Source organism: Ornithodoros turicata, chromosome 1 (assembly GCF_037126465.1).
Source record: "Ornithodoros turicata isolate Travis chromosome 1, ASM3712646v1, whole genome shotgun sequence".
Classification (NCBI taxonomy): Eukaryota; Metazoa; Arthropoda; class Arachnida; order Ixodida; family Argasidae; genus Ornithodoros; species Ornithodoros turicata.
Genome location: NC_088201.1, coordinates 185,309,254 through 185,322,447, shown reverse-complemented (window position 1 = coordinate 185,322,447; position 13,194 = coordinate 185,309,254). Strand labels below are relative to the sequence as shown.

General features: G+C 43.7%; 1 long non-coding RNA gene across 2 annotated transcripts; it reads right to left on the bottom strand.

The window, feature by feature from the left end:
- Positions 1-2,373: 2,373 nt before the first annotated feature.
- LOC135373970 (uncharacterized) lies at positions 2,374-3,446 on the bottom strand. 2 transcript variants are annotated; one of them, XR_010416693.1, is made up of 7 exons: positions 3,259-3,446; positions 3,091-3,126; positions 2,943-3,033; positions 2,809-2,882; positions 2,637-2,727; positions 2,496-2,564; positions 2,374-2,419 (listed from the first exon to the last, which is right to left on the bottom strand). It is a non-coding gene; the product is annotated as an uncharacterized LOC135373970 (long non-coding RNA). The 2 variants fall into 2 exon arrangements; XR_010416694.1 differs by lacking the exon at positions 2,809-2,882 and having other exon boundaries at positions 3,091-3,446.
- Positions 3,447-13,194: the final 9,748 nt, after the last annotated feature.

The following is a 13,194-nucleotide window of genomic DNA, read 5'->3' as shown; positions in this document are numbered from 1 at the left end:
TTGAAGAACCGGGGACGTCGATGAACCTTTAGCTACTGACCCTTTGCCACAACAACGTGGTTAGCCAGTGAAAGTAGTGGATGATCCGGAATCGATTGACGCGGGTAAGGCTCATCCATAAAAGCGCACTTTTTTGCGTATATATGTTCCGCTTGATCATGACACCATTCTAAATTGTACAAACATTGCAGGTGTAAAATGAAAGATGAAAGCCACTGAAAAGGTTAGCCAGCTGTAGGGATCGAACCCACATCTTCTGGATTGCCGGTCCAGGGCTCTCTGTTGCAGGTGTGTTTGTGTGTTCTATTGCAGGTGTGTTTGTAGACACTGCTCGCCAATACCAGCATGTGTTGTGCGCACAATCCGGAACCTGTTTCGATCAGTCACGTACACATGGTATTGTATTCTCCTGAAAGGTGTTGTAAGGTTTGTTTTTGTTGCGCAGCTTTTTATTTGCATATAAAAATGTGTGTTTCATGGTACGTTATGCAAAATTTCAGATTTGGTCATATATGTATCAGAACTTGGATAGACTGCTGAAGAAAGCTGCTCTCTCTATCCATTCCCGCAAGCGGCAGGAGGTTGTCAACGTGATAAGTGAAGGCTTTCCATTCATGTCATTACACCTGGAGCAAATGACAAAATCAAGGATAAGCTGATCTACGTCAACGTCTTCAATTACCCCTGGCCTATGAAAAAAAAAAGCCCTTTTCAGGACCATCCAACATATCTGCATCAAAGACCATGCTTCTGCATCGAATAAGCTCTTATCATCATGGATGATTATAGTATTTCATATCAAAAATATCTAGACGTGCATTACGAATGTGCAAGATGGATCAGCCGTATTTTTGCTAATGTTATGGCGGTGTGTTCATGAGCCCATGGCTCAGATTTTGATTGTGTCAGGGGTTGCACACTAAGATGTCCAGCACGTTGAATATTAAAGATATGGAATTGTTTAAAAACTTTCAAAAATATCAAAAATACCTAGACGTACATGACAAATTTGTAAGATGGAACAGCTGTTTGCAATATGTTTACATGTCGTCTGGTTTATTGTTGCTCATGTTACACCGGTGTGTTTGTGAGCCCATACTGGCTCAGATTTTGATTGTGTCAGGGGTTGCACACTAAGATGCCCAGCACGTTGAATATGAAAGATGTGTAAATGTTTAAAAAATATCAAAAATACCTAGACGTGCATGACAAATTTGTAACATGGAACAGCGGTTTGCAACATGTTTACATGTCGTCTGGCTTATTGTTGCTCATGTTACACCGGTGTGTTCATGAGCCCATACTGGCTCACATTTTGATTCGATATCAGGGGTTGCACACTAAGGTGTCCAGCACGTTGAATATAAAAGATATGGAAATGTTTAAAAACTTTCAAAAATATCAAAAATACCTAGACGTACATGACAAATTTGTAAGATGGAACAGCGGTTTGCAACATGTTTACATGTCGTCTGGCTTATTGTTGCTCATGTTACACCGGTGTGTTCATGAGCCCATACTGGCTCACATTTTGATTCGATATCAGGGGTTGCACACTAAGGTGTCCAGCACGTTGAATATAAAAGATATGGAAATGTTTAAAAACTTTCAAAAATATCAAAAATACCTAGACGTACATGACAAATTTGTAAGATGGAACAGCGGTTTGCAACATGTTTACATGTCGTCTGGCTTATTGTTGCTCATGTTACACCGGTGTGTTCATGAGCCCATACCCAGTAAACCACCGATGTCCCAAGGACGTCTACATGATGTTACCCTCAGGACGATGAAGACATCCTGAGGACATCCTGAAACATAATTTTGACATACTTGGGACGTACTCAGAACTGCCAAAATAACATCCGCGCACGTCCCAAGGAAGTCCATAGTACGTCAATGACGACCTTTTACGGACCTCTAGTGGACCTTTTTCCCGTGCCTTAGCCAGGCTTACTGGCGTTCTCTGAACATTACATCAACACCGCACAGCAGTGCGTATCAGTGGCACAAATAAGCAACATTAGATCAAACACTTTATTTCGTATGAAACTGAGCGTCATAGCATCGTATTACCTCACCAGGTATTATATCACAGCGTAACATGACCAGCATTTTTTTCGCATTATTATTGAGAACTTACATGTCTTCGAAAACATGATGTCCATGAACACACACAGCATCGGTCCACAAGGGGAAAAACTTAAAGGTATATGCCCGCAATGTCCGAAGTGCGACGCTGAAACATATGTTGAAGCACTGGCATAACCGACGACCATGCTGCACTGTGTTTCGTACAACTGGAGATTTGCGATGTGTCCAGCTTGCCTTTCGTGCGCAAAAATTAACGCTATCCAACTTCGGCTATATTCACTTTTCGCCATGGACTCCCTTCCCTGCCGCGTCATGTGAGCTTAACCTGCAAGAAATGTAATTTCAAAAACACTGCTACAGCAAAATGTCACTGTGAAGTACGCATCGACGTATACGCATACCTTTAGACACAGCGCCTATGGTTGCAGTCTGCAGTAGCTTAGCATTCTCCCTATCAACAGCCCTATTGCCTGCGAAGACAGTAAACGCATGGATAACCACGTAGTAGGAACGTGAATGCCTCGCACATTCACTATACGTACCTTCAAAACGGGTAAAATCTTGAAAATGACGCGGGCGACGCCACTTGGAGATCCATAATTCACATTCATCCGCTACGACGTTTCCACACATCTGTAAAAGAGTCAACAAGGTGCGACACATTGTACTTCCCTGCAAATTCTTTATTAAAATAACTCAGCATTTTTTACATACAGTGGCACAGCCGTAAAGGCTTGTGCTGCCGTGGAGCACATGACGAAGTTGCACGGGTGAAGCGTATGCCCTATCTGTTTCGCAGTAAACACAAGTCACTGAAGAGCTCTGAAACGCACTTTAGCGTAACTTACCTGATGTCTTTCAACATTTCTGTGACCTTCCCACGTCGTGAGTGTGCTGTCCCAACCGCGTTGTTCACCGCAATGAATACGTCGAAAGTATCTGAAATCCATAGATTAGACATTAGTAACGGGGCCACTGACGATGTTGCATCTTCACCTTGAAAAGTGCTGGTAGGGTCACGAGTACACTTAGCTGAAAGATAAAGCATAGGGTAATAGGAATCAAAAGGGTAATAATCACACTGCTAGCATAAAGTAATAGAACCCACACGCTAGGAATGATACCAAACAAAAGTTGCACGAATCGTACAAACATAGAACTAACCTTTAATCTAAGAAATCGCAAGGCTTCTGGACCTATCTTCCAGGGTGCACACATAAAAGCACCCCCAGGCAACACTAGTAGGGCATAAAAACACATTCACAGCAGTCCAGGGCACCAGAGCAACGACGGAACGCGAGACAACGGGAGCCAGAAAAAGGCGTGCGAACGCAACGAAGCTTGCAAGCGAAATGGACGCTGCCCGCAGCGCAGAAACGGCAGGAAGGCCACCTGCCCGCCAGGCCATGCCCCAGCGCCCAGGCGCTCCTCGGAATGTAGCAAGGGAACGGAAAGTCGCGCGAAGACGGGACCAACGCTATCGGAAAGAGGACGTTTTCCTCTTCAAAAACACATCTCAATCACCTTCCTACGCCAGCAAGAACCCGATATCGAAAAAAATGCCCGAGGCCCATGTATCAGAGAACCGCCGTTGCCACGGTGTTCTAACTCGAGAACCGACAGGGATAGAAAGATGCGGCAAGTTTCTACGCGTTTCCCATGTCGAGTGCGTGTGCCCATTAAAAGGAAGTCGGATCCGCCGTGGGCTTCAAGCCTGAAGACAGGGACAAAAATCGGTGAACGGTGGTCGGTGTCAGGAATTTCGAGAATGACGTCTTAACCACTGGAAATCGACGGCTGGTCTCAATTGGAAAGTTGTAGAGCAGGGAACAGAGCACGCGCACACAAAATTTCGACTAAATCGGATATCGGGTAATCGACTTACGACACCGAAAAGTGGGAAGCGTTTCAGGGTGGCTCTAGCCAGCCTCGCAGCTCGTCATGCTCTTAAGCCGATATCGGGAGAACGGAACATCGCGCGCCTGCGGGACAAACGCTGTTGGGAAGAGCACATTGAGACCTTCATAACGAAGGCAAACATGACCATGTGGCAGGAACGGGAAGGCTTTTTTTGGGGGGGGGGGAAGCCGCTGGTCCCATGTATTGGGAGGAGTGTGAACGCGGAATCCTCTAACTCTGGAACTGCTAAATTTAGAGAGACGCGGTGAATTTTATCACGTGCTCCGCGTCGAGAACAGTGCGTTCTCCAAGTATGAACCCTGTCCGAGGCGAACTTCTTTCCAACAAGGGCACTGAAGTTCGGAAAAACGAATTTTACTAACGCGTCTCCGCCTACGAGTTCGAAACCACTACAGATCAGTTCCTGTGTAATTTGCGCGATCACACAGCTAATCCAGGCCCGTTCGGACCTGAATTTTGGTCTCGATCCAACAGTCCGGGCGGGATTTACAAGACTTTAAAGGTGTCAGAAGCACCGACGGTTGCCAAGAATTTTCAAATATCTGGGCAACCGCCAGGATTTCTCACAAGCAGCAAGGTGCACGCGTAGGGGGATGGAAGGGAAATTCGTCACAAGAAACAGCATCCCGATATCGCCGCTGCAGGCCAAGATATTAGACACGGGAACCCATCGCGAAACACCACGATGTCACTCTGATGGGGTTAAACCATCACTGGATGGCTAAAAGACGCCGCGGTATCAACCGCCACCTCAAGTGGCATGTGCAGTGCTCAGTTGGAATCTCTATGCATATCTGATCTATTCTGACCGATGATGTCACTACGGTGCCGTAGGGGACCTGGGCACATTCTTCTTATTTGTCCATGCTACCAACCTTCCCGAACCGCGCTCTCTCAGATCCTTAGTCAGTTGGAATTTCACCCTTTCTATCTCTATGAAAATTGCTTGGCCCCTGGTGAAATCCAGCCCATCAACACTGTGTGATGAGAGCTTTTTTGGTCTTTTTAGACACGTCAGGACTTCGATCCTTATGGTGAAGGGGCACATTTCATCGCATTTTATGCCAGTGGGCTCGGGTATCCACACTAGCGGCGAAACTCCTCATTATTAACCTTAGAAATAAAGTTGTTGTTTTATTGATACTCTAGGCCAATTCCTTCAATTGCACTGTAAAAAATTTCACCGTAAAAAAAACGGGCAAATGCAAGGAAAGTTGGCTGCCAAACATTGGCCGTTTTTTTTACGGTGGCCCCGTATAAGTTGTGCCCGTGAAAAATACTGCATTGGCCAGTAATTTTAACAGGCATACGCCGTGTAGCATTACTGTGCTGTGGTCGTTAAAAAAACTGCATTGGCCAGTAATTTTAACTGGCATATGCCGTGTACCCTTATCGTGCTGTGCCCATCCCTGGAGCCCCACTTTTTTTTTTTTCTACATACAGTCGTAGCAATGAGAGCAGTTTAAGTAATGACCATGCGTAACACATTGTGATGTTTGTCACATCGGGATTTATTTTCTATGTACATAGTGATGAAAATGCGCCAATCACCTCTGGCATCAAAACCCTGCAAAGAGAAAGGAAATTGTTACAGGGAGCAGGGCATTTGACATGCAGTTATACTCACTGTTTATTTTTTCAAAGGAAGAACATTCGAAGGAGCCATGTGCACCCATCAGTCAGCTCTGGCATCAAAACACTGTAAAGAGAAAGGAAGCTGTTACAGGGAGCAGGGCATTTGACATGCAGTTATACTCACTGTTTATTTTTTCAAAGGAAGAACATTCGAAGGAGCCATGTGCACCCATCAGTCAGCTCTGGCATCAAAACACTGCAAAGAGAAAGGAGATTATACTCACAGTTTTATTTTTTCAATGGAAGAACATATGAAGGTGCACACAAAACGCGGAGACGGCACGGAACTTCTTCTGGCAGCGTTCATAAGGACATCTGATCATGACCCTCTCGTATGTGCTGCTTCATATGTGACACTATCTCTATATTCGTAGTGAACTGACGCGAGCACGAATGGACGTGACATACTTTCGTGGTTTTGGAGAGCAAATCGATTCGAGGCGACCGTCCTGATGTGTTCTTGTAACGTCCCAAAATGTGACATCTGAGTGTTGCATAGTTCGCCGCCGTGTACACACATAATGCATGACAACACGGTATTCTGCTCGCTTCATGTACATGTCTACAGTGGTCAACGTAGCCCATCAGAGTGTTAAAAACACAAGGGCACCTTCCGCAACGATACATTACAATAAGAGCGCCTTGATCACCCTACGAGCCAGGACGCATGACACACGGAGATCTGAAACTAGGGAGAAGCCTCACAGCAAACGCCACGATTTACTGGTGTCCCATAAGTTCAACAAAAACAAGGCATACGGTGCACCACGCTCAAATCGCAAAGAACAGGATGTGCGAACAGAAATGTGCTTACCTGGCTACGTGCATTCACGAGATTTACAACGACCACTTCGTTCTTCTTCCTCAACGATCGTCCGCGCACGATGTTCGGCGTCCGGCTGTTGTGAATGACGGCAATGACCCGTACTTGGCTTGGCCTTGCCTCCGCATTGAAGTTTTTGGCCGGCGCATGATGATGGCGCCACCATTTTACGTAGTTTTCGCAGTATTTGTGATTACGGTAACACGCCGTCGTCAGATACTACTAAACACCCGTAGAAATCACAGTATTTTTTTACAGTGTGGTTTCGCATTCTTTGAACTGGTGCAGTGTGTACAAAACATGTTGGATTACATTAAATCAAGTGGAAATCAGCGTTTAGCATTTATATCCATTAAGCCAATTCATTGAATTGCTTCTTTATTCCGTGGGTACGGTCTTCGCCACACAACATAGTGGAACATGATGTCGCGAAGGTATAGCTTCTCTTCAAAAACCCTGATTCTGTCAGTGAGGAACTTGTACCTGACGGCTACATAATGAACGAATTGACTGTCTGATTTGTCTTTGGATCTCGTTGGAATTGTGGCGACAATTCAATGATGTTATGTCTTCTCGTTCCGGCAGGGAAGCACATCTGGAGATGTAGTTGTGTGTGTTCCGTTCTACATGGAGATATTGCAAGAGATATCGAGGTCTTCTCGGCCTTCCCAACTACCTTTATTAGCACTAAAGTAAAAGGAAACAGAAGCTAGATACTGTGGTACATCTGCTAAGCTCGGACCATGTCGGGAGTTTCTTTGTAAATTCAGATGAGTAATTTTCGTGTGTTGCCACTTCGGTAACACGGATAAAAATTAGTGTCACTGTTTCAGTTTCTTGCTGAACGCTGTTGAACGTTATCATAAGGATACAAAAATATAATGAGCATCGAAAGCATGTTTGTATTCTACTTCTAAATCAACATCCGGTCGGGACGCCATTTCGAAGTCCCAGCGATATCATTAAAATGCATCCTGGCTAGACAACGCTAGGACGTTTCGAATGACGTCTTATTTACATCATTTGGACATTTTTCCCGGATCAGGACTTCGGGATCTTTTCAGGACGTCCATGGGACATCGGTGGTTTACTGGGTACCGGCTCACATTTTGATTCGATATCAGGGGTTGCACACTAAGCTGTCCAGCACGTTGAATATAAAAGATTTGGAAATGTTTAAAAACTTTCAAAAATATCAAAAATACCTAGACATCCATGACAAATTTGGAAGATGGAACAGCGGTTTGCTACATGTTTACATGTCGTCTGGCTTATTGTTGCTCATGTTACACCGGTGTGCTCATGAGCCCATACTGGCTCAGATTTTGATTGTGTCAGGGGTTGCACACTAAGATGTCCAGCAAGTTGAATATAAAAGATTTGGAAATGTTTAAAAACTTTCAAAAATATCAAAAATACCTGGACGTACATGACAAATTTGTAAGATGGAACAGCGGTTTGCAACATGTTTACATGTCGTCTGGCTTATTGTTGCTCATGTTACACCGGTGTGTTCATGAGCCCATACTGGCTCAGATTTTGATTGTGTCAGGGGTTGCACACTAAGATGTCCAGCACATTGAATATAAAAGATTTGGAAATGTTTAAAAACTTTCAAAAATATCAAAAATACCTAGACATCCATGACAAATTTGGAAGATGGAACAGCGGTTTGCAACATGTTTACATGTCGTCTGGCTTATTGTTGCTCATGTTCCACCGGTGTGTTCATGAGCCCATACTGGCTCAGATTATGATTGTGTCAGGGGTTGCACACTAAGATGTCCAGCACGTTGAATATGAAAGATGTGTAAATGTTTAAAAAATATGAAAAATACCTAGATGTGCATGACAAATTTGTAAGATGGAACAGCGGTTTGCAACTTGTCGACATGTCGTCAGTCTTATTTTTGCTCATGTTACACCGGTGTGTTCATGAGCCCATACTGGCGCACATTTGTATTCGATATCAGGGGTTGCAGACTAACATGTCCAGCACGTTGAATATAAAGTTTGCGGAAGTTGAGTGTTTATGTAGTCATCTTTTATTGTCCCTTATTGTAATGTACGTCCACAGGACTGACCAATTGTGTTAAAATTGGGTTGTTGGTATCGGGTAGTCATAATGATGTTCAAGCAGCAAGCTCTGAGCAACCTGTCGTCCTGTCCTGTCAACAACGTTGTCTTGTCTTTTGCTGCTTGAACATCATATAATCACAACACTGATTTGTGGATATAACTTACATATTTATATTATGCAATACTTTTCTCACATCAGCAATGTGCAGGGAAAAATTAAATAGAGCTGTGAAGCCTGTGAATTGGAGTTGTTATATTTGTGACCCATTAATAGGTGTTGATTCTGGCACAGGAAGGAGTGCCACTCTCATCAGTTAGTGTCAGCTACTGAAGGGGTACAAGACAACATTATTGAGCATAGTTTGGCGATATACTGCTCCGGTAGGGATAATACCTTAGAGAGGCTATATGCAAAACAAACTGATGTAGCCTGCTGGATCAAGCACTTCCTTCCGAGGTACGCGGGACTGCCGTTGCGTGCGGTGCCGACAATTTCTGTACACATCACTTTTGGCTATTATCAACAAAGTAATACCTACATTTCAATATTGCGCGTATCCAGTTCTTTGGACACCATTGCCGCTAACAGTTGACTGCGTGACGGCCGACATCTTTTAGTTCGAGCTGCGTCCGGCGCCGTCCCATACATATCGTGCCCGCAGAACGTCTCTTACCTCATATGCATCGTGAACGAAACGTGCGGCGTACACGCATGCGCGTGTGACAGTCAGACCTTTTGTTGAAGATGTTTCGAGTGTGTGACTCCCAACAGGTGCTTTTCTATACCGACTTTCGTCACATTGTCGTCGACAAAAGAGTTGTTATACACCCGGGTTACGTTTTCACCACTTCCATACGGAATATTCTTTTCGCAGGTAAGACGAACTAGAAGTGCTCAAAATACCGAACGATACGAGACAAGTTAGTATATAAGCGTCAACTGCCTTTATTAGGTGGAGTCATCCACGTAAACTGCCGCTCGAAATGAAGATGCGAGACGTATTGACATTGTTGTTCGGCCACATTTTACAATACGCGTCTTTCGTTTGACCAGACCACATGCAGCAAATTTATTGCCGTCGCCGTGATCCTCGAGCACCTTTTGGAAGTCGTCTGCTCTCACCGCTGCAAGAAGGCGCGAGAGCAGACGATTTGTTCATCCAATAAGCGGTCTGCCATCGTAGCGGATATCGCTGTTGCCAACATAAATCGCAATGTGCTGGCGCTGTTCTTATTCACTTAATTCGTTTATTTAATAACCGTGGCGATTCTGGACGAGCGAATTCACAGTATCACGTTTTCAGATATGAGGAATCGAATGGTACGCTTTGTGGATAGGCCAGGGTGTACGAGACCGTCCCTTTAAGTCGCGTTTTATGTATTGTACTGTGCCTAGGTTTTTAGCGTAGGCTTTTAGCAATGTTGAGTGATGTTATTTTCGATTCACTGAAAAGTAAAAAAATGTTAGTCTCTAAAAGAATACAGCATGTGTAGTAATATAAAAGGTGTGTGCAGATAAATTGCAGTCGCTCTCAAGTACATGTGGAAATGCTACGACACACACCCTGTACCCTGACCGGTTACCTATTTGCCTAAACTATATTACCACAAGCTTGGGAAAAACAAGAGCATGGTCATCCCAGCCTGTGCAGTGAACAGGATCTGGCGAGCCTTCCACACAGAAACTGCCACAGGCTTCCAGTATCCAACGACCTAACTGGAGGTACCTCTTCGCACAGCTCGTCTATCGCATTTCAAATAATTCAGCATCTGTATTTAGGATGACTTATAGCTTTCAGGATCATGTATGGTTCATGACTTCAATATGCTGTGTTGAAACACAACACTAGTCCTTTTTAATGAGTCTTGCGGAACGATAGATGAGCACTCCTTTCGTGACATTGTGTACCGTTGCTACACTGAACAATTTCTTGAGCAAGACTGATGACCAAATGAAAAGCAGAGAATGTCTTCCTAATATGCATGTTCCTTGTAGCTTCTGTATTTGTGAAGTGACCCATGTTGATGTCCCCCTCATGTAATGCCCGCAAGGGCCTTTGAGGTATATTCATGAATAAATAAATATCAAAACCAGAAAAATATGTAGCATCTATTGTAATACCTATCCTCTCTTTGTGTGAATGATACGTAAATAAACGTTCTCAGAATGTATGTTGTCACACTTTGCCTCATTGTGCCTAAAGCCTAATTCCACGTCTTACATCATCTCCACATCTAAAGTAATCAGGTACTACATAAAAAAGGGGGAAGGAAGAAATTAAAAGCTGACACATCTAAAATTCAAAGAAACCCTGGTGCTTTCTCGGGGCTACTCATGTTTCAGTCCTGGATCAGATCCCCATAGAAAACAGCTTTTCTGAGCCTCAGTGATTGATTCCCTTGATTGCTCTGACTGTGAGGCAATACTCATCGGCTTGGTGGCAAGTGGGCTTGCGTCTGATAGTGCGGTTTGGAATAAAGGGAGCAAGGAACATCTCTCTACGGTCTGAAGAAGGATATCAACATAACCTGTCAAGGCATAGCATTTCATATTGCTTTCAGTAAGTACAACACTGCTCATAGAAGGTTGCGACCATTCATGTTGGGAAAGCATGCTGAAGTTACCTCAGGCAGTGCATCCAGAATTGGGAGTCAGTTCCATAGAGAGCACCTTATGAGAGGAACATGGTATCCCCTAAACAATAGGCAATAAGAATGGGTTGTACAATGCAATGAGCTTTAAAAAACAACAATTTTATTTGAAAATATATTCCAAATGCCAGATGACGACCTCATAATGTAACATCCTTTACTGCAAACGCCGCATAACACAACGATTAAAAACAGAGCGTAAACGTTTCGCCGCCTATCAGGGTGGCATCATCAGCGCAACAGAGGCCAAGGACTAGCACATCAGCCTACTTATATAAGAGGGCGTCACACACATCCGATAGGGGGCCACGGTTTGTATCACAGGCTGATGCACCACGTCTGATAAGCCAGGACTCTAAGAACTTTCTAGGGCCGCATCGCTAGTCATGTGCAAAGGTTACCGCACCATCAAAATTAAATGCATGTCCCTTAGGCCAACAATGGTAGACTAATTCGGTCCTGGTTTGAGTAGCCTTGGCAACGTCCTTTGTGTGCTCTTTTTGTCTTGTCCCACGTCATTTGTCTGTCTCGCCAATGTAGGTGGCATCACAATCTATGCACTTTATATGCACAGTCTTAATGCCTGATGGGTCGAGTGCCCTTCAAATGGCGTATGAAACACCTTGGATGAAAGGAATGCACACCACTGATTTGACTCCTTCGATGTTGTTTTTGACTGTTCTCGGTTGTAGCGATGAGGCCATCTGGATAGGCGACGAAACGTTCACTCTCTTTGTTCTCAGTCGTTGTGTTAAGTCGGTGTTTTCAGTAAAGGATTCTACATTTTGAACTTTGTTTGAATGATGACCAGTTGCGAGCTTTATACCCTGGGCCACTACTCTAACAATTGCTTGCGGTAATGTAGTGAAATGGGGTAATGAGCCCTGTAAAGAATTTACCTGGCAATATATTTATGTATCTGTCATAAGTTGTTGTGTTACATAACGGAGGCGCGTGTAATTATACAAGACCGATCACCCAAAGGCCTTACTTCACACTAGATTAAAATGTGATGCAAATGTAACGTGACAAACGCTGCATGGTTGAGATATGATAGGTTCTCCTCACGAATTGTTGGCACGGTTGCGATTTGTCCAAAAACTGCATATCCAGTTAATGGTTCAGGCAGGATCAAATGGCAGGATCAAATTTTAATTAGGCTAGTTTGGCCAGTAAGCGAGCATAAAGCAGTGTCAAAAGTCCTTACAAAATAAAAAAAATACTGCATCTACGTGGACCCAGAAATCAAGACAGTTTCAAATGCTGTGACCGAATTATGTTAGTTTTGCCTTAATACCCTTTTCTAGTGTCATGCTGGAATTAAAAAAAAAAACTCAGACTCAACATGGTTAACAATGTGCTGGTATATCATGTGCTCCATTAGTTTACAGGGAACCCTAAAAAGTGGAGCTGGTTAGTAGATAGAAGGAACATAGTTGACACCTCTTCTGAAGACAGAAATTAGCTTGTGACCTATGCCCTGGAGTCAGACACATACAAGGCACCTTTCACACAGATTAATGCCTGTTTGTTCCAGCACTTACACCTTCAAATGTTCATCACTGTTGAGTGGTCTGTCATTCATGTAACACGGATCTTAATTGAAACGCGGGTGCATAAAGGATGCTCTGAAAGGAAAGTGTTTGGTTTTAGTCCTCTTAATGTTTCCGAAAAGAAACTTCACAGTCACTATTCTTCTGAAATGAGCAACTCATGAACAAAAGTAAAAAATACTCTGGCCGTATCAGTGTATCCAACTGAAACATGGCACGTCAATTGAATATTGGCAGTTAAAGATGATGATGATGATTCAATTTCAATGGCGCATAAGCAACTCAGGTTATAGTGCGCCAAAACCATGGAAAAATTGTGACTATTAAAAATCAGACGATTATACTAAAATGATATTAGAATAAAAATAAGCTGTCGAGGTAAAGGCAGGAACAATTGTTGGAATTGTGTGGCTGGTGTTGAGTTTTCCACACTAGGTG